Consider the following 21,541-nt stretch of genomic DNA (forward strand, 5'->3'; position numbering starts at 1 on the left):
GGCGGAGTAGCGATTCTTCTTCCTTGGAAAGTGCAAGGTGAGGAGCAGAAACGCGTATGCTGTCAGACCGGTAATATTGGGTTATGTCTTGTTAGGTGATGAGAGGGGTGGACGACGATGTCTCCTCGGAAGCCTGGAGAGAGAGGGAGCAGGCTTAAGGACAATGTTGCATGTAACACTGGTTAAATTGCCCCTGCACGAGGTCGCGGGTTTGATTCCTGGCCATGGCGGCCGCTTTTCTGATGGAGGCGAAAAGCAAAACGCCCGTGTGTACGAAATTTCGGCGCACGTTAAAGATCCCCAGGTGGTCAAAAGTAATCCGGAGCCCTCCACTACAGCGCCCCTCATCGCCTGCGTTGCGTCTGCGCGTTAAACCCTACAATCAATCAATTAAATTTCCCCTGAAGGGATGTCTTCTCTGCAATAAATGTGTGCTTAGAGGTGAAGCCGACCTACTTTGGCCTTTAATTGTAACGTGGCTTTTGCACATTGGGTGTTGTACAGTGAAGCACGCCCGTCTACGGACGCAGTATGATTCCAGAAAACGGCTATAACTCCTGTTTTATTGAACTGCCCCAAAATCTATTACCTTACAACTAGCCGCTAAGACTGCTCTACCATTACGGAAATTTAATATGCGTTTCAAAATTACATACTTCACAGTGAAGTTGTGAATATTGGGGAATTAGGCCCGTCTGCTGTCAATACGAGGGCTTCTACGCGTGAAAAACGGACAGTCCATGGTTTTTCGGTGGAATCAAACTCTGTTCCGTCCAATTTTCATCCAGGTAATTAACTAAGGAGTATGCTCAATCGCGAATTTCAAACAAATGTGTATTGTTTTGTGCCCGTCTTGGATTCCCCCCCTGAGAAAAAGGAAGGACACTATTTTTTTTAAAGCGAAAGCTTTGTTATATTGTGGGACCGATGTCGTTTCAAGTATAATGCATTTACCCATAGACTGGTCGGCTGACCGTAAAGCTCGCATACAAAATGAAAGAAGTCTTGGGTTCTTTATATTTTTACATGACGGCTTAAACTGCTCCTGTAAAAATGTCTTCCCAGCAATTCATTCGCGTTTATATGTGAAGCCGACTTCCGAGTATCGGCGCAAGTTTGATCTTCGTAAGCTGGCTTCCCCACATTGCCTGTTCTGCAGTGAAGCATGGCCATCTACTCATTGATGACCTCATGTGCAGCCTCCCCAAAGAGTGTAACTGAATTCGATAGCCTGCCAAGGGTGAAAGCAGTTTTCATCGGTTTCTTTGTTCACATGACGCATAATTGCATTCGTGGGATGCCCTAAAAAGGTAACAGCACTTAACTGCTCCCACCGCTCCCACATCATTACAGTAGACTGTGTTTTTTCATTGGGAACACAATTTAAACTTTATGCATTTTAATGAGTGCGCAGACGCCTTCCCACTCAACGTTCGAAGTTAACATTTTCACACTTTCGTACAGCCGTCATCTGTTGACTGTTGAATACCACGAAGCTCAATGCTCAGCTTGTCAAACAAATTGCGTCCCAACAAGCTGCATTCGATGCCTTGGACGAGTGTTTTTGCGACGAGCCTTTACTGTCGCTGTTCCAATGACTTGTAGTTGATGACCCGACTAGGTGCGTAGATGGATGTCGTCCTGCCGCAAAAAAGGTGGGTGTGTTGGCCACACAGTTTTAAATGTGTCTCTGCTAACCATGGTGCACGCTACACAGGAGTCGACCTCAAAGGTCACGGGTTTTCTGTGCACTGTTAGTTTTAGAGTACACTTCGGGACGTTGAACCCTTCTGCCACTATATAGAGGTCATGGAGTGTTGAAACCCCGTGTTTGGTTTCGTCAGTCACTTCAGCAGTCCGTGAAGTTTCTAAGGAAATCCTGCGCGGGTACGTCTTTTTGTCAGCTTTCTTCCTTATTGAGATACAAGCCTCAGCAATATGACCCTGTTTGCAGCAGTAATTGCCCGTTGTTGTGACGAAATTACGTCTTTGGACTGTGTGACCCGCTGCAGCACCAACAGCATTGCCCTTGGAAATGCACTTTGGAGTTCTAAACACTGTCGCTGCCTCGCGCTGGTGCTTTGTTGACTTCCGCTTGATCAACTTTTTTCTTTTCTTGCGGCTGGACGGCGCTTTTCGCTTGAATGACGAAATTGTAGGCCTTGCTAAGGTGAGAGAGAAATAACTTTTATTTGTCCAGTTTGTGGAGGAGAGCTAGACCTCCACCCTAGGCGTCGGCCAGGAGCCCTTGGGTCCTAGCAGCGTCTTCGGCTAACTGGACGGCCCAGACTTGATTCGCCGGGTCTGAGCTGAGCAGTACGGTCTCCCACTGCTCATTAATGCTAATTTTGCTGCTCTGAGGAGTCGCCTGTGGACATGCCCATAATATATGTTCAAGATTGGCCCGTTCCTTGCATCTCCGACATTTATCTGAAAACTGTCCAGGATAACAATGACTATACGCGACGGGGTTCGGGTACGAGTTTGTCTGAAGAAGCCGCCAAACCACAGATTTCCTTTTACTGAGGGATGGATGAGCGGGGGGGTAGCGGGCTCGTTCAAGCCGGTAATGAGTAGTCAGCTCCCTGTAAGACACAAGCCTGTCTCTGCCCGTCCAGCGGAGCGAGTGACCGTCTGGGTCAGAAGTGTCGACGCCAGCTCGGTCGGTAAAGCCTCGAGCCGCATCGTGCGCACACTCGTTTCCAGCCAGGCCCGAGTGGGCCGGTGCCCATATCAAGTATATCTTCCCGTTCCGCTCGTCATGGGATCGAGATTTTAGGATTTGGGACGCCTCGGGTGAAATTCGCCCTCTAGAATAATTTAAAATAGCCGACTTAGAGTCGCTAACAATGAATTTAATTTTTGGAGAAGCTGTCATCGCCAGGGCGATGGCCGCCTCTTCACCCACCTCTGTGTCCGTCGTGCGGACCCAGCATGAGGCAATTGAATCCCCACGGAAATTGACCACTGCGAAGGCCATGGCGTCGCGAGCAATGTAATCAGCGGCGTCTACGTATACCACGTCCTCTGATTTTTCATATCTTTTGTGTAGGGCTTTGGCCCTGGCTTGTCGCCGCTCGTGGTTATGTACGGGGTGCATGTTTTTCGGTAGCGGTGGTATGTGCATGCGATCCGCTATTTCCGCTGGTAGGTCTATTTTGGTTCGGGGTATCCCTGCGGGAAAAATGCCAAGTGGTTTGAGGATATGTCTGCCGGTTAGACTCTGGATAAGTCGCTCCCGCTGTGACAGCCTTTGAGCTTCGATAATCTCGCTGAGGGTATTGTGAAGCCCGAGTGCCTAGAACCGTGCGGTTGGGGCTGTTAACGGGATCCCTACGGCCTGTTTATAAGCCCGCCTTATCATGGCATTTAGCTTGGCTTCTTCATCGCGTTTCAGGTGCAGGAATGGGGCGACATATGTTACTCTACTAATGACGAAGGCTTGTACCAATCTCACGAGGTTGTGTTCATTCATCCCGTGGTGTCGATTGGCTATTCGTGAGATCAGGCGAGTTGTTTGGTGTACACTCTTTTCGAGAGCGAGTATGGTCTCTGAATTGTGTCCGTTGGCCTGGATGCGGAGGCCCAGGACTCGGATACTTGAAACTGTCGGGATGCGTTGGCTTCCGCATGTAAAGAGCTGAATGTCCGGAGGTACTGAGTCTGTCCGGCGTCCCCTGCTAGTCGGGCGATAGAGTAGAAGCGCTGATTTCGCTGGAGAGCAGTTCAGGCCACGAGGGATCACGTAAGTTTCTATTACCTCTATTGCCCTTTGTAGTGTGTCTTGTATCTGTCCGTCACTGCCACCCGGAACCCACAGCGTGACGTCATCTGCATACAGGCTGTGTTGCAAGCCGTGAATGTTATCCAGGAGTTCGGGGAGGCCAATCATGGCTACGTTGAACAGGAACGGAGACAGGACAGAGCCTTGCGGCGTCCCCCTGCTCCCCAGTTCCAGCGTATCCGATTGAATACCCCCTACGCCGAGCGTAGCCGTGCGGTCCGAAAGAAAGTTGCTAACGTAATCGTAGGTCCTGCGGCCTAGACCCAGTTTGGTTAGGTTTTCGAGGATGGCCGTGTGTCTTACGCAGTCAAATGCTTTTGTGAGATCAATTCCCAGTATAGCCCTGGTGTCTAGTGGTGAGCAATGCGCTCCGTCTATGATGTCATGTTTAAGTGGAATCATCACGTCTTGTGTGGAGAGTTTAGGCCGAAAAACGATCATTGTGTGTGGAAATAGGCCGTTTTCCTCCATGTATTTGTTAATTCTGTTGAGGATCACGTGCTCCATAAGTTTCCCGGCACATGAAGTAAGAGATATAGGTCTTAAGTTTTCTATCTGGAGCTTTTTGCCTCATTTGGGAATCATGACTACCTTCGCAGTTTTCCACTGGCCCGGGATTTGACCCCGTTCCCAGCACACGTTCATGTATCGGGTTAAGGCCTTGACAGAATTGTTGTCCAGATTCCGTAGCATTTTATTTGTAATGCCGTCTGGACCCGGGGCGGAGCGGGTTCGCAGGTTGTGAATGGCACCTCGTACTTCGTGCACCGTGAGGGGGCTGTCCATGGTTTCGTTCCCGGTCCCTGAATATGGCGGGAGCACTTCTGCGGAGCAGCCCCCTATGTACTTCTGTCGAATTGTTTCAATTAGTTCTTTGTCGGAACCTTCAAATCTGTGAAGCAGAATACTCAAGTTGTGCCTTTGCGTGGTCTTGCTACTTTCCGGGTCAATGAGGCAGCGGAGAAGATTCCAAGTTTTCGCAAGACCAATCTGGGATTCCATGCCGTCGCGTGTACTGTACCAGTTTTGCCGCATCAGTTGATTGGCGTAGTTTTCAATGTCTCTATTGAGGGCGGCAAGACGGTGTCGTAAGTTACGATTTAATTTTTGTTTTCGGAGTCTCTTTTGTAAGCCTTGTTTGGCCTCCCACATTGTAGGAGTTTAGCATCAGCCTGGTAAAGATCCGCCTCTACCGGGATATCCTTGGTGGCTTGCTTAGTATCTCTAAGCAGTTGTTCTGCCCATTCTTGAATATCGTCTATGTCGCTTGTAAGAGGGACATCGTTTATATCATAGACACGCTCGGCGTCCCTGATCTTCCGAAAGGTATCCCAGCCAACAATCCTAAGTTGTTTCCCATTGTGCTTGGCGATCCTAGTCTCCACTGTGATAGTGATGTTATAATGGTCACTACCTAAATTTTCGTGTATGTTTAGCCACGTGGCGTCTTTGCGTGTGTTTTTGGTGAACGTAAGGTCCGGAGTCGTATCATCGCTAACACTATTTCCCATTCGTGTGGGGTGCGCCGAGTCTGTCACCAGGGAAAAACCCTCCTTGTGCGCGTCGAGCCACAGGTTCCTACCCTTAGTCGTGGCCCGCTTGTATCCCCACTCCGTGTGGTGGGCGTTAAAATCTCCTACTATAATTATCGTGCTCCCTCGAGCTAAGTCTAACACTTTACGAAAAAGCTTAGCGAATCTGTGGTTGCTTCGGGGGGAGCTGTAAATGTTTAGTACAAAAATGCTGCTTCCCCTGCGTTTTCTATCTGGGATTAATTCTACAAGGACGTGGTTCGCAGACGTCGTGTCCTCTCCGATGTCGCGACGCACGGCCGGAAGGTTCCGCCTCACAAGAGTGGCTACTATTAGTTTCTTTTTTGGACATTCACCCGACGCGCCCTCTTCCAAATCGCAAAATGATTTATAGTTTGAGAGTTTTGTTTGGACGCCAGTTTCCTGGAGACAGATGACGTCCGGCGCTTCATCCGAACCTGTAGTTTTAATAAATTGTTCTAAGTTACCTCGTTTTTTTTGGAACCCCCGACAGTTCCACTGCCACAAGACCAGCGCGTTACTCTTTCCCTGCTGCATAATCTATGGGCGATGCATACTCAAGAGAAGTGCTTGTGCCTTCCACCAATGTGGGTCGGGAATATGGTTTGGTGGCTTTAATTTGAGTTCCAATACTCGCGGCAAGGGCGTCGAACTTGGCGCCAAGCGTGGCGCTAATTGTCTCGGTAAGCTTTTCACCGAATTGGAGGAGCGTTCCTTCATTAACGTATTTATTTCCACCCGACGGGGCATGGCTTTGATGTGAAGCTAATTCCTTCGCTCTGCGTTTCGATGGAGGAGAATCTAACTTCGATTCTTCCATCTCATCACTAGACGAATTATCAAGGATCGGAATTTGCGGTGGTTCTGTTGCCCCCAATGGCTTCTTGGGGGGCCCAGTTTTGCCTGCTACCTTCCCAGAGTTGCAAGAGGGAGCGACTCATTTGGACGAGGATGGTGTCGTGCCATCGCTCGCGCCTTTGAGCTTGGATAACTCTAATTTCAGCAATTTGTTTTCTGCAAGAACGAGTTCCAGCATCTGTTTGATTTTTAAAATTTCGGATTCCTGTTCTGCCCTCCCTGGGGTTATTCTGTCCTCCGTTTCTATGTTATTCGGCAGAGCTTTGCTGTGGGAGACCGCACTAGCCCAGCTCACCTTGTTTTGTTGATCGCTGCCTTGTGAAGGCCTTCCATTTCGGGACTTGGATCTGCGGCGCCGCGACTTTGATCTCGACCGACGTTGGCTTCCGGTCGAGTGGTCAGCTGCTAAGGTGTCGCTTCTGCTTTGTCGGTCTTGACAAGAGAGGCGTGGGAAGGAGCTCGAGCGATCACGCGTGTTGGTGTTGCAGTCTTGCTTGAAGCTGGGTGACTTCAGAATAGTGTTACGTAAGTCATCTTCCTGTCTTCTGTAGTTTTCTTGTCGTTGTCTCTTCTCCCATTTACGCTTCTTGAGAAGGTATGGGGTGCAGAAACGAAGTGGGCACTTTTTGTCGTCGGTCGGGTGATCGCGGCCGCAGAGCGCGCACTTTAGTTCACAATCGTGATCTTCGGTTGGGGCCTTGGTGCCGCAGCTCTTGCAAATCTTGTTTTCTGGGGCCGGGCAGACATCGGCGCGGTGTCCAAGCCTGCCGCAAGCATGACATACTTCGTGTCTCTTCTTGTGTAAGAAGCACCTGTATTCGGCTCCGCGGTAGTAAATGTAGTATGGTACCGTGTTGCCTTCAAAAATAATGATGGCCGAGTTGGTTGGGCCCATCCTCCTTGCTTGAAGGTTGGTGGGATTTTTCTGGCATACGAGGCTTCAAGTAATATCTTATAAATAAAACATCTAGCATCCCTTCTTAAAGAAAGTTGATAAAAGCGCGAAGGCGACTATACAACGCATTTACGAACAATATTGTCCCGAAGCCAGGGACGACGCAGTAGTTTTGGAAACGAAACAAGTTTATTGGAGCGAAGTTGTGCTCCCCTAACAACTGAAAAGAATACAGAGGCGGCGAAACAGCGGTCAACAAAGTGACGTGCGTCGGCGAACGTCGCAGAATCATATACCTCGGCGTCTGCTCTGCCGGCTTTTTTTATCTTTCGGCGCGCGTGGTTCTCGAACCGTCGATTCGCATCGAGAACACTGTAGATCCAACAAGATTATTCCGGGCTGTTCAGGTTAGATCGGAATGCTCTCCCTATCAGAATAGATAACACATGCGGCACACAAAGAAAGAATGGAACACGCGCTTCCCTTGGACAGAGATAACACAGACCGGCGCAGCCGGGCGGTAAAAGCAAAAGACAAATAAATAAACCCAATGCATGGTTCGCGGCAATATAAATGTATACCGATACGTGATTTATGAGATATATACTATTGTACACCCTCTTTATCATAGATGCGTGTATTGCATTATCTTATCCAGAACCGTTCCTTCTTCGCTATTTCAAACTGACCGTTTTAACACGATAGAAGCTCGGTTTCACGCATGGAGAGTCAGTCGTCTTAGGGGGTAATTGTCATGCAATTTGTTTCAGGACAATTTTGGCGGCAGAAGAGTTAGAGCCGTTTTCTGTAATAATACTTCCTTCGTAGATGAATATGGTTCGCTGCAGAACAGGCACTGTGGGGAAGCCAGCTTGCAAACACCAATCTTACATTGCTACCTTAAATGTTGGCTTCACCTCTAAACACGCATGAATTGCTGGAAAGACATCTTTTCAGGTGCAATTTCAGCCATGAGGCCCTTTTTCTTATTTTTTATGAGAACTTTTCGGTCGGCCGAACAGCCTACGGGGAAATGCATTAGATTTTTGACAGGACCCCATCCGTCCCACTATGGAAGTTTTCGCATTAAGAGAAATTCAGTGTCCTTCCGCTCTGTGAAGATCTAAGGGCGACCAAAGAAGCTTTGGTACCGAGCCTCAACGCGAGCGGCAAGAGAGTTTTAGCAGCCCGTATGTTCTGTCGTTTCCGTCGGTACTGTGTTGACCGGGACCCGACTCGGCACTTTCGCATTCGTACCGGTAGGCCCGATTTGTTCCGCGGGCCAGCCCTCACCACGCCCGCGAATTCATTACGGGGGAGGGTCCTTCTCGCCCTGCTCGCGCTCGCAGGCGTAGTCGGGTCCCGGTGAACACGGTAACAAAGGAAATAACGGAATAGGCGGACTGCTAAAACTCTGTAATATGTTTTACCAGGGCGCAGTCCAAGGAGTGCACAAAACAATACACGTTTGTTTGCAATTTGCGATTGAGCGTACTTCCTAGTTCCCGTTTACAATTTGCGATTGAGCATATACTACCCAGTTAATTACCTGGATAAAACTTGGACGGACCAGAGTTTTATTTCAGCGTACAAACATGCGCTGTCCGTTTCCCTCCCGTAGAATCCCATGTATTGACAGCAGACGGGAATTCCCAAAAAGTATGTAACTACGAAACTTCAATGAAATTTCGCGTAACGGTCTTATGATTGATTTTGGGGTAGTTTCAATTAAACAGGAGTTATAGCTGTTTTCCATAATCATACCCCTTCCGTAGATGGACATCCTTCACTGTACAACACACAATGTGGAAAAGCCAGCTAGCGATAAGTTGCGTACCGACTGCACGTTCATGAATTCAAATTGTAAGCAAAACAAATTTCAGCGCTGCCTTGATAGTGAGGTTACCGTCGAACGTCATTTGTTGGTTGAAAGACAAGGTACTCTGGCACCCTGTCTGTACCCTGTAAAAAAAACTGATTAAACCCTCGCCGCAACAAAAAAAATACCGGCTTTGCCAGGATTCGAACCTCGGACTTTCAAAACAAAAGTCCGGCTCTCAACCGCTCAACCACGCGAGGAGATTTTTTTTTCTTAACAAAAACAGGTTTATTTACATAATAAATATGCAATGTACAGGGCAAGACCCACTACTATACATGCTGCTACATTTTGTTACATTGTTGATGACACATTCCAGACTGGCGTGTTACGCTGTTCAAGAGAAATCACACTCATACAATATAGAGAGCGCATTTACGGGTAAAAGAAAGGGGGTTGTGTTCCGTTGCAACCTGGCCTGTTGCTGGCTTCATGTCCACTTAAAGCGTTCCAGCTCCTTTGTTTTAAAGGCTACCGTCGCATGGCAGCAGCCCGCAACAGCCTGTCCTAGTGAGTCTTAGTCGGGTGCCCGAGCGCACTGACGGTCCACTCCATCTTGTGGACGAAATGCCTCCACGCTGGCTTCGGGGTAGGAGTACACTCCACCGCATCCACTCGCACCCGCCATAGCGAGTGTAGTCCCAGTTTAATGACGCATTCGCACAGCTCCGAGTGTTCCGTCGGAACGTCCAGGTAACGGAGACCTCCCCAGTCAATGTCCCAGTGGACGCCCAGAAAACCCTGTACCTCATCCCATAAATAACGTGCGGTGTTGCATTCTAGGAACACGTGCTCCGCCGTCTCCAGCCTCCCGCACAGGAAGCAGCCCGCACCGCGCGGCAGAACGAAGCCCGAAGTGGAAATGGCGAGCGAGCGAAGCAACTTTATTAAAAATGCCTGCAGAACGATTAGCCGTCCCATGTAAGGATGGCGTCACCGTGACGCGGCCATGACGTCTTCCCGGCTGTTGGCACCTCTACTCCGGCCGCGGCCTCACTACTCCCTTTGGTCGACTGCGCCTGCCCCTGTTTTGGGGTGGCAGCCTCACTCTGGTTTCGCTCGGTCGTTGCCTTTCGAGGGCCGCCGAGATCTGATGGACGGCCTGGGCTTGGACTTCTTGATCGCAGCAACGCATTGCGGCCTCAAGCCGCGGCGGGATCGTTGTTATCGTTGTAGCGTGGTGCGGGTTCTTGGCACAGTCCCAAAGGATGTGAGCCGCAGTAGCTATCTCCTTTCGGCACGCACAACAAAGGTCACTTACATAAACACTCGGACATATGTGCTTCATCACCACCGGGGTGAGTAACGACCCTGCCTGTAGCTGTCGATATATTACTGCTTCCTCACGGGTCAAGCCCGGATGAGGTGGTGGCATAGTCCTTCTATCTAGTCTGTACCTCTTCACGATTTCATTGTAAGAGGTCATCCTGTCCTTGGTTTCCCACCACCACGTCGGGTCGACCGCAGTAGCAGCGGCACGGTTGGTTAGTCCTTGCGCCGCCGCGTTCGCCGTCTCGTTGTGGTTTGCTTTGCCGCGATCCAAGACATCACTGCCCATGTGCGCCGGAAACCACTTAATCACATCACACCTACTTTCACTCGCGAGATCGACCGCACGCAACACACGTGCGGCTTCACCACACACTCTTCCTCTGGCGTAGTGTTTCACTGTCGTCCTGGAATCAGAGCACAGTCGTGCACTCGGGGTCGGCGATGGCTAGGGCAATGGCCACTTCCTCTGCTCGATGCGCCGCTCGAGTCCGCACACTCTCCGCCATTCGTGTTGCACCGGTCGCTGCCAACTGCTGCGGCGAATGCTCTTCTGCCAACTGGATACTCTGCCGCATCCACAAACACTGCACCCCTGTCTTTGGCATGGAGATCGATGAGCGCCTTGGCCCTCGCCACCCGCCGCTCCTTGTTGAACTCGGGGTTGATATTTCTTGGCACAGGACATACCCGCAACCGTCTGCTAATTGTTTCTCCAATTGCGATTGCAACATGTATCTAGAAACTCCGTGCATGAGTGTGAGGTTCGGCCGATCTGCCGATTGTTCTGAAGGGGTGCTTCGTTTGCCTTTGGTGGTGCTTGTTAGCCTTCATGAGGTTGATCATTAAGCCCCGAACGTGTTTTCGTGCCACGAAAACCATGCGAATAAGATGACTCTTCAAGTGTCCCCCTCCGCGTTGTCGTAGCTCTGACAACTCGCCACCTTTATTGGAGTTACTAGAGCCAGTTCATCGTTCAGAGTGTGTACTGTGGGGAAAGCTGTTTCCAATTCGTCGTCTGAGCACAGAACAGTAGCAGTTGTCTCCTCTTTCTCTTTTATTGCATTCAGTCCTCGTTTAGAGGAAACACCATGTTGAGTGATCTGTGGCTCTTCACGATAATTAAAAAGTGTCACCAAGTCACTCTTCCTCTTGAGAGAGTCGTTGCTCTGCACTGCCGAGTCATACTTGTTGAAGATACCTGCCTGTTGTTCCGGTGCTATCGTTACAATGCCATTGTTGGAATGGTTTTTCAACTCTGGTAACAATCTGTTCATTCTAAATTTGGTTAACAGGACAGAATCTTCGAATTCAAATGCGATTTCGTATTCTTCGGGTAAATGCTACGTATGCTTTAGAACATCATGTATTTCGGGTAGGCATTTCTTCAAGAAAATCAACTGACCGATCGGTGGTGTCTCGGCGCTCATCTCAGTTTTGATGTTGTCAATCATTGTGGTTACGTTCTTTCAGATGAGGCTTCGTATTTCGAAAAGGGCTTCCAGATCCATTCTCGACGTAGTTTACGTCTACGTAATCGTCAATAAGAATCAAGGTCGCTGGAAAGTCGAAGTCGTTATCATTGTCTTCCTCTTGTTTCCGCGAGGCATCCACTAAGTATCCGTAGGGTTATTGAGGGCGCTGAATCAGGAGTGTTCACATGCCTTGATAGAGGCAAAGAGGGGCAGGTTTTTGCATGAGAGCGGTGGTTGTTAAACCTCAAACGGAAGGATGTTTCAGTCTGGCCGATGTATTGTTTACCGCAGAGGGTGCATTCCAGCAGGTATACGATGTTGGCGGAGTCACAGTTCAAGTTCCCTTTTATATTAACATAAAAGTTTGAAGCCGTGGTGGCGGCGCCCTGTGTGGCCGTCTCCTCAATTCCTTCTTGGTTCTTCACGGTCGCCTGCGGTGGATGGTCAGGGGTAGCAGTCCAGTTCAATCGTTGCCGTCACTCACGTCATTGTACCCTGGTCACGGCACCAGTTTTGTTGAACAAACCGACGCGGAGACCGCGGGATGTGGGTTATATCTTTAATGGTAGATGTAACTGTACTATGACGATGATAGTACTATTAGGAGGCAGCTGCTAATGACCACCTCTTCCTTTCTGGTATTTTAAACAGTCATGGGCATCGAATTAGCTCGCCCTGCTATTTCCTACCATTCTCTTCTAGCAGAAGTACCGCAGCTGCAAGGGATGGGATCAAACCACAAGGTCGCCCATATTACAGTCTTACACTGGGCGCCACAAGTACGAACACCCCTGTACATAAAACGCCCCCACGCGTACCGTTCAGTCCCTCTTTTCCTGGCCACTCAGGGGTACAGACATTATGTCACATCAGTAGCCGCAGCGAAGTGACGGGCTAAACGGGGTAATGCGAGCGTTGCGAACAAAGGCATCATACCGCTTTATTGGCGAAGGCGTCCAAGAGCCGACATTCGTCAAATTGCGGTAGTGCGGAGGTCGAGCGGCCTTCAGAGTAGTTGCCTCCGTTCCTAACGACGAAGCGCCAAGACCCAAACTTAACTTGTTCAATGAATGGCGAGTAGGCAACATCGACAATAGAGCCAGTAGCACACGGCCGTACTTACAACAGTTGAATTCGAACGAGCGGGGTAACGTACTGCAATAGAGTTTCGAGAGCACTGCACGACACTCGCTGGAAGGGTCTCTTTATTACCAGAATTCCCAACAGTCAACAAGCGCTCCTTATGTTGCGCACGGCCACAAGTTCAAACAGACTAACAAAAGCCATCTCGCATAGCTGGAGAGGCAATGAGTCAGACACCGCCGCCGTGAACGGCCGCTCGGGACTGTTCTGGCCGCAACGCATTTTTGAAGACACATGAGGGCCGGAAGTGGTTTTCCTTTTCCCTCTCCAGGTCTATGTTGGGAAATATCTAGGCGCAACGTCGCACTGTGTGCTGCCAAATCCCGCGCTCCGCATCAACACGCACACACCGACCATTCGCAACAGCACTCCGGACACGCACCGCCGCTTGGCTTTAGCCCCACATTGTCCATTTCTCATCCAACGCGCCAAAAACACGCGTATACACAGAAAAAAGATGCGACTTATTTTGAACCCGGACTGATACAGCTACGAGGAGAGCGCCCACCGATTGAGCGAAACGTGGTCTGCTCCGGGGACGACAGGAGCTTTTCCGCAATGTTTGAAGCTTTTCCACAATACTCCCACTTTAAAGCCGTCAGTAACCTTGTGGAACCAATATATTGAAGCCATATGTTATATACTGGTAGTTTTCTATAAAAACATCGCAGAACATTTCAGAAATGATCTGTAATCGTGCTGAAAGGATTGCCGCCCCTAGAGTTACGCTCGTTCATGAGCACCTCGGGGCCGATTGCTGAACTAGTCGTAAGCCAAGAAAGCTGGGGTTTGTTTATCTATATATATACCGACTTTGCACAATTGTTTAACCGCTCTTTTTTCCTCCCTTTGTGTTTTACATATGTTCCATGTTAATCTTCCCCATGTGTTTTATATATGTTCCATGGTATACCTTTCCTAGCACCATGTAGTATTTGCTCCCCTTCCCACCTCCCCTACACTAGCACGCGTTCCGGTGTCCGCCCCTAGGCGAGACATTTCACACCCACTGTTGGACTCTCCTCTTTTGCTGATTACTAAAAAATGCATACATACATACTTCTGTCCTTGCGGCTTACTGCAGTTGTTGTGACTAAGGCCGCTCTACGTGCATTGCTCTCCTCGGCTACCATATACTATACTGCTCTCGCCGGCGGCTGAGCGGGAAAAAAATTGGCGGTGGACGCAATGGACGGGCTTTAGTTGTGACCGAGGCTGAAGATGGCCCTTTGCGCGACCTATGGGCCTCGTGCACTGCAGTTTGATGATGATGATGATGGTGATGATGATCGATGATTGCTAGTGGTATCCCCTTTGCAGCGGGGTGATGACTTGTCATCGTACCAAAAAAAGCTAATATACCCATGTTTTATACTGTTCGTTTAATACTAGCGCTGCTCTTAGGCCAGGCACGAAAAACATATGAGCACAAAATACTTATTTTTTCTGTTGCAGTGGGTAGCTGTCCTAGGCAATAGTCCCCTCTCTGCTTTTCATCCACCAGCATTCTAATGTTCTTTTCGTCGCCTCGACTGCCTTGAAGTTAACTTCCTCTGTGCTACCCTTAAATTCTAGGGCTTCTGGAAGTGGCATATTTCCCTCATGTAGATTTGGATGGATACACTCACATTCTTACACTATGTGCCGCATAGTTTCTGTTTCTTGTCCTCAGACTTCGCATACCCCATCATTTTGTGTATAATTCCCCACAAAGCTCTTAGTTCTGAAGCAACCTCCTCTAGCCTCAAAAAGAAAAGCAGTGCACTTGGAATAATCGTAGAAATTTTCCTTTGTGTTGTTCAATTTCTCAGCCTTGTTATCTCTAACGACGTTTTAGCTTCCATATTTTCTCTATATTTATTTGTTTCTATCTGCCTTGTGTCAGGTTCGGGGCAATATTAATAAAAGAATGAAAAACTTTCGACGAGACTAAGTTCTATTGATCCAAACCCCTCAAAATACACACAACAGAAACGGATACAGAGATGAACGAATAACAAAAGGTATGCGTGGCTAACTCTCGGCAAAATGTTAGAGTTTGACCAAAAGCAGAGGAAGTCCGTGCTTGGCACCGTCAATGGGCCTCCGCACCTCACTTCCCGGGACATGGCGTGGCATCTCGTTGCTGAAGGTTGGACAACGCGCTCCGAGCTCCCGTCGCTGAAGAGCCAACGCAGCTCTCTTGGAACGTCGCTGTCGTCTGCCGATGTCGACGGGACTACTTGCTTGCAGGAGAGGGCGTCAGGTATTTGGTTGTGAAGGGCCTCTTGGACGTATCCCGGGTCGGGGCACCCGGCCGCCAGCATTGTGTTCTCTCTTCACCATCTTCTCTCCGTTTTTCACCGGTGTTCTTTTCCGGGATCGCTTCTCCCGCCGGCCGTTGTGGCTGGCCGCTTTCGACTGGCTGGTGCCCGGCGCAAGCTCATGCCGGGGTAGCGAGCGCTCGGCGCCGTAGCCGGGGGCCACTGCACGGGCCCGGGCCGGCCCGAAAGCCCGAGCCCGGCCCGGCCCGCGGGCCGGGCTCGGGCCGGGTAGCACACATTTTCTCGGGCCCGGGCCGGGCTCGGGCTTGAACGAAAAATGTTTCGGGCCTTGCCGGCCCGAGCCGGCCCGAGCAGTGCCTGAGGCACGGCAGTGTTGTGACGCTAATTCTAAATTGTTGATAGCAAGAAGTTTTCCCATTGATATTTGAGGTTAAGTGAAAAGAAAAAAAAAGCGAAGTGCAATGTCAATATGTATTTGAGGTTAAGTGAAAAGAAAAAAAAAGCGAAGTGCAATGTCAATATGGCGCCGTTAAAAAAACATGATAAATAGACGATTCTGCTCAGAAAGCCTTCACATCAATTATAAAACAGACAGTCTGGGCAGCATAGTGGGAGAGAGCAGGCCAGACGAGGGCACTCCGACACACAATACAACATGTTTTTTGAAATAAAACAAACAGAACAATGGCGATATAGACTTCGCACTGTCTACTGTTGCCACCTCCGTGGTAGCAAGCGGCTCCTCGGTCACGACGTGTGGCCCTGCATTCCAAGCGCCTGGGCCTCCACAAGAAGCGGGAGACTGAAGAATGGGAGTACAGCTCTTTATTTTGAGTGCACACGTCGAATACACTGCTGTGTACAGGATGGGGGTTGGTGGAATAGGCACGAGAGAGGAGACGCGGGGAGAAGCAGTCATTCACAAAACAACACAAACACATCCCCTGAGGCTGGGAGCCGTAAAGATTCCGTCGCCGGGGTCCGCCTCACAGAAGTTCCACGAAGGGTCGTGCGGCCCGCGTCGTCGCTTTGTCTCGAACGGTTGCCGGAACCCCCCCCCCCCCCCCCCCCCCCCCCGGTGGTGGCGGGCTGGCTCGAAGTCGTCGTCGAACAAAATAAATGGATCAGTCACAGCGCACATGCGCGGCCGCAGCGTCGTCGGGATGGTACGGGTCCGTGGAGGGCGAAACCAAACCCTACTGAAGCGGTTCCTCCACTTCGGAAAGCAAGTTGTCACCCAAAAATGTCGAGGCAAGGCAGACAAGATTTGTTGCCATCAGCTGCGCCCTTCAAGGTCCGCACATCCCCATTCTTTTGCTGAAAGTAGGAACGCCGGACGCCCACATGTTTTCGTATGGGCGGTAGTCACAACCGTGCATATATTTTCGGGGACCAATTTTCGAAGCAGAGCCAATGTTTCGGATAAAAAGTTTTAAAACCATGATTCAAGGCAGAAAAGAAAACAAACACAGACAAAATAATGCTGCCTTCATCACTGAAGGAAAAAACAGAAATGAAGTCATGAAAGCGGACACGTCATCTGCTCAAATTTCAGGCGCGTTCGTGTATGAACCCGAATTGAACCCGTGGCGCAATCTCCGAGTTCCTTTAGCTACAGATAGTAAAAGCAAAATGCTGTCAAATATTACAGCAGTAAATGTACGTAAACGTAGTCTGTTGAGTCAACACTAACAAAATCCTTATTATATTATTGTGATCACAGTATTTCCCATTCATTGCTTTATGTAGTCGCTTTATGCTTACGTTTTTAGGTTAAAAACAGCAAACGTTTTCGGGCTCATGTTTATAGCCTTTTAGACTCGGGCTGATACTTAGAAAGTCTGGCGGGCACGGCCTTATTTCATTTAAATTCTACCGGACTCGGGTCGGGCTCGGGCTGCTATTTTAAATTTTTGTCGGGCTCGGGCCGGGCTCGGGCTCACATTATAAAAATTTGTCGGGCTCGGGCCGGGCTCGGGCTCCCGTTTTAAAAACTTGTCGGGCCCGGGCCGGGCCCGGGCCGTGTCTCTACCGGGCCGGGTCGGGCCGGGCCTAGAAATTCCGGCCCGTGCAGTGCTCTAGCCGGGGCGCTGACCTTGGCGCCATGTGCCTTGCGTCTCCTTCGTCGTCTTCTTTTAACGGCGCTTCGTTTATGTCGTTTCGATTTCTTTGCATGACACATGCGTCTTTTTTGGTAACCTGGGCTGTCTTTGATTCTCCACTGTTCTTTCCGTATTTCATTTTTAGCCTTCTAATCTTCCTTAGCCACCGCGTGTCCACGCTTTTCATGTCATCATCATCATCATCACCAGCCTATCTATGCCCACTGCCGGGCAAAGGCCTCTCCCATTATTCTCCAATTACCTCGGTCCTGTGCCAACTGTTACCAATTTATCCCAGCAAACTTCTTGATCTCATCTGCCCATCTAACTTTCTGCCGCCCCCTGCAACGTTTGCGTTCTCTAGGGATCCATTCTGTTACCCTTAATGACCAGCGGTTATCTTGCCTTCACCTAACATGCATTACCCACGTCCATTTCTTCTTAATTTCTACTAATATGTCCTTAACACGCGTCTGTTCCCTGACCCACTCCGCTTTTTTCTTGTCCCTTAATGTTACACCTATCATCTTCCGCTCCATTTCCCGATGAGTCGTTCTCAATTTAACTTGGACCCTCTTAGTGAGCCTCCAAGTTTCTGCCCTGTAGGTGAGTACCGGTAAGATGCAGCTGTCATACACTTTATTCTTCAGGGACAATGGTAGGCTGCTATTCATTACCTGAGAGTGTCTGCCGTATGCACTTCACCCCATTCTGATCCTTCGAATTATCTCTGCCTCATGGTTGGGATCCGGGGTCACAACTTGGCCTAAGTAGATATATTAGCTTACCACTTCCACTGCCTCGCCACCTATCTCAAACTGCTGTGCTGTCCCGAGGTTATTGATCATTACTTTGGTTTTCTGGATATTAATTTTCAGGCCCACGGTTCTACTCCGTTCGTCCAGTGCGGAAAGCATGCTTTGCAATTCGTCCCCCGAGTTACTCAGCAAGGCAGCGTCATCAGCAAATCTGAGGTTACTGAGGTATTCTCCATTAACCGTTACTCCCACCTGTTCCGAATCCAACGTTCTGAATACTTCTTGTAAACATGCTGTGAATAACATTGGAGAGATTGTGTATCCTTGTCTGACGCCCTTCCTTATAGGTATTTTACTGCTCTACTTATGGAGGATGATGGTAGTTGCGGACTGATTGTATATATCCTCTAGTATTCCAACATAATGCTCGTCTACACCCTGATTCCCCAATGCCTGAATGAATGCTGAGGTTTCGACCGAGTCAAATGCTTTCTCATAATCTATGAAGGCTATATATAGGGGTTCAGTATACTCCGCGCACTTCTCTATCACCTGATTGATCGTGTGAATATGGTGCATTGTTGAATAACCTTTACGGAACCCTGCTTGTTCTTTAGGTCGACTGAAATCTAAGGTTGCAGAAATTCTGTTAGCGATTACCCTGGTAAGTACCTTGTAGACGACTGACAGTAAGCTGATCGGCCTGTAATTTTTCAAGTCCTTCATTTCACCTTTCTTATGGATTAGGATGATGTTCGTGTTCTTCCAAGATTCCGGTACACTTGCGGTCATTAGGCATTGCGTATACAGGTTTGCCAGTCTTTCAAGTACAATCTCCGCCATCCTTCAAGAGGTCTGCTGTTATCTGATCCTCACCAGGTGCTTTGCCCCCTTTCATTTCTTTCAAAGCCTTCCGTACTTCTTCGGTCGTTACTGGTGGGATGTCTATCTCCTCTGAACTACTTTATTGTTCAGCATTATCCTGGATGTCCCTGCTACTGTACAGATCCCTATAGAACTCCTCGGCCACTATGACTATTTCATCCCTATTTGTGATGACATTGCCTTGCTTATCTTTAAGTGCATACGTCTGATTTTTCCCCACGCCAAGACGCCTCTTCACCGCTTTCAGGCTACCTCCTTTCTTTGCAGCGTAGTCGATCCTCTTCATATTATACTTACGTATGTCAGCTGTCTTACGCTTATTGATTAACTTCGAAAGCTCCGCTAGTTCTATTCTGTCAGCTGGGGTGGAGATTGTCATGGTTTGCCGTTTCCGAATTAGATCTTTCGTCTCCTGGGAAAGTTTACTAGTATCCTGTCTAGCCATGGTGCCCCCGACTTCTCCTGCACACTCCGTGATAATGCGTGTAAGGTTTTCACTGTCTTCCTGTGTCGTAAGCTCGGCTTCCTCGGTAGGAGCGGAATATCGGTTCTGCAGCGCGATCCTGAATTCTTCTACTTTACGTCTTACTGTTAGCTCATTAATCGGCTTCTTTCGTACTAGCTTGTTACGGTCCCTTATCAAATCTAGCCTAATTCGAGATCTTACCATACGGTGGTCACTACACCTTACCCTTCCGAGCAATTCCACATCCTTCACGGCGCCAGGATTATCACATAATATGAAGTCTATTTCATTTTTGTGGTCCCCATGCGGGCTCCTCCACGTCCACTTCCGGCTCTCCCGTTTACAGAAGAAGATATTCATTATGCGTAGGTTATTCCGCTCTGCAAACTCAACTAGTAAGTCCCCCCGGCTATTTCTACAGCCCAGACCATAGTTCCCAACTGCCTTGTCTCCAGCCTGATTCTTGCCTACTTTAGCATTGAAGTCCCCCATAACTACGGTATACTGTGTTTTTACTTTGGCCATTGCCGATTCCACATCTTCATAGAAGCGTTCCACTACCTGGTCGTCGTGGCTGGATGTGGGCGCAGAGCCCTGTAGCACCTTGAGCTTGTACCTGTTATTGAGCCTAATTACAAGACCTGCTGCCCTTTCGTTAATGCTATAGTATTCTTCTATGTTGCCAGCTATGCTTTTATTTACTAGAAATCCTACTCCCAGTTCTCTTCTGTCCACTAGACCATGGTAACATAGGACGTGTCCAATTTTCAGCACCATAAAGGTTTCACCTGTCCTCCTAACCTCACTAAGTCCTATTACATCCTATTTAATGCCCTTTAATTCCTCGAACAACACCTCTAGACTCGCTTCACTAGATAAGGTTCTCGTGTTAAACGTTGCCAGGTTCAGATTCCAATGGCGGCCTGTCATGTGTAGGTACCTAAAAACTTTAGCTGTCCATCTACGTTGATCCACCGCTCCCAGCTTCCCCTTAAAACAAAACATATTTTACTCTCATTTGTCGAACTTCAAACGACGCCCAGCCCATAACTCCCTTCACTGCTTCGTTAGTTGTTTTTCCATACGCGCCTAAGCCCAAACGGCCTACATTCTCGGTTCACTTCAAGGCATGATAGTGCGTCGGATTTTAAACAGAGTTCTTCATTCGCAAATATGAGGCCCGGAACCATTACTGCCTTCCACATTTCTCTCACTAATTCATATTTTCTTTCACTGAAGTGCTGTCAGCCTAGCTACGCCAAGCTATAGGATACTTTAAGTTTCTTCAGTACAACGTGTTCAATAAAATTGGCTTTAAAAAACAGGGCCCATAAAAAAACGGTGAATAGGCAATTTATATTATTCGCAAAAAAAAATAAAATGAATGACCCGGACGTGATTCGAACACGCAACCTTCTGATCTGGAGTCAGACGCGCTACCGTTGCGCCACCGGGCCTGCACGTCTGCAACGGTTTTAAAATAGCAATATAAGCGTTCCCTTTTTACGAACAAATAAGCATCAATTCCATAACAAGCGTGGCGTTCTGTGGAATTACGCCTGTTTCAAGACCGTTGGTTACAAGCCATGTCATTGGCGCACGAGGGATGTTGCACACACACGACGCACAGCTTCCGGGGTCCGCTTGTGTGTGGGGGACCAGTGACGCCTTTGGAATTAATGCAAGGGGTGAATTCAGCCAATGTTTTCCAGTCCTCGCGGCGAAGAAGGAAGCACTGCCCGTACGCATTTCAGCCCCAGTGTGAGATCCTGTTGACGCCCATACAAAATAGTCACAAATAAGAGGCAAAACATCTGCCGTTATTTAAATAACTATGTAAGTGGCAGGACACTGAAACTCTATAATGATAAGTTATATGCATATAGTATACGGTGTTTTCGATGCGGTGCAGATCCCGCCTGAAACATTGTTGACGCCTCAGTTGAACGCGTCCAGAAGGCGTTGGTTTTAGACCAAGTCCTTCGCCCCGCAGAGCTTCCTCCTGTTATTCAGCGCCGAAAGATGCTTTAATTTGGATAAACACAAACAAGCACTGAATTTGCCCTCCTCACTTCCTCGACTCGGTGACACAAACACCTGGACGCTGTTTGCGTCAGAATAAACCGGGGTGAGCAAGGCAGTGGTATTTGCTTAGCGCCAACCGCATTCAGTAGAAACCGCGTGGCTTAAACGGAATTTCTGAGCTGAGC

The 21,541-nt window shown here is 48.9% G+C and overlaps 1 non-coding gene across 1 annotated transcript; it reads right to left on the reverse strand.

The window, feature by feature from the left end:
- Positions 1–20,716: 20,716 nt before the first annotated feature.
- On the reverse strand, positions 20,717–20,788 carry Trnaw-cca (transfer RNA tryptophan (anticodon CCA)). The gene has a single exon. It is a non-coding gene; the product is annotated as a tRNA-Trp (tRNA).
- Between the last annotated feature and the right edge of the window lie 753 nt (positions 20,789–21,541).

Source organism: Haemaphysalis longicornis, unplaced genomic scaffold, assembly GCF_048455015.1.
Source record: "Haemaphysalis longicornis isolate Haplotype H1 unplaced genomic scaffold, Haemaphysalis longicornis Haplotype H1 scaffold_1, whole genome shotgun sequence".
Lineage (NCBI taxonomy): Eukaryota > Metazoa > Arthropoda > Arachnida > Ixodida > Ixodidae > Haemaphysalis > Haemaphysalis longicornis.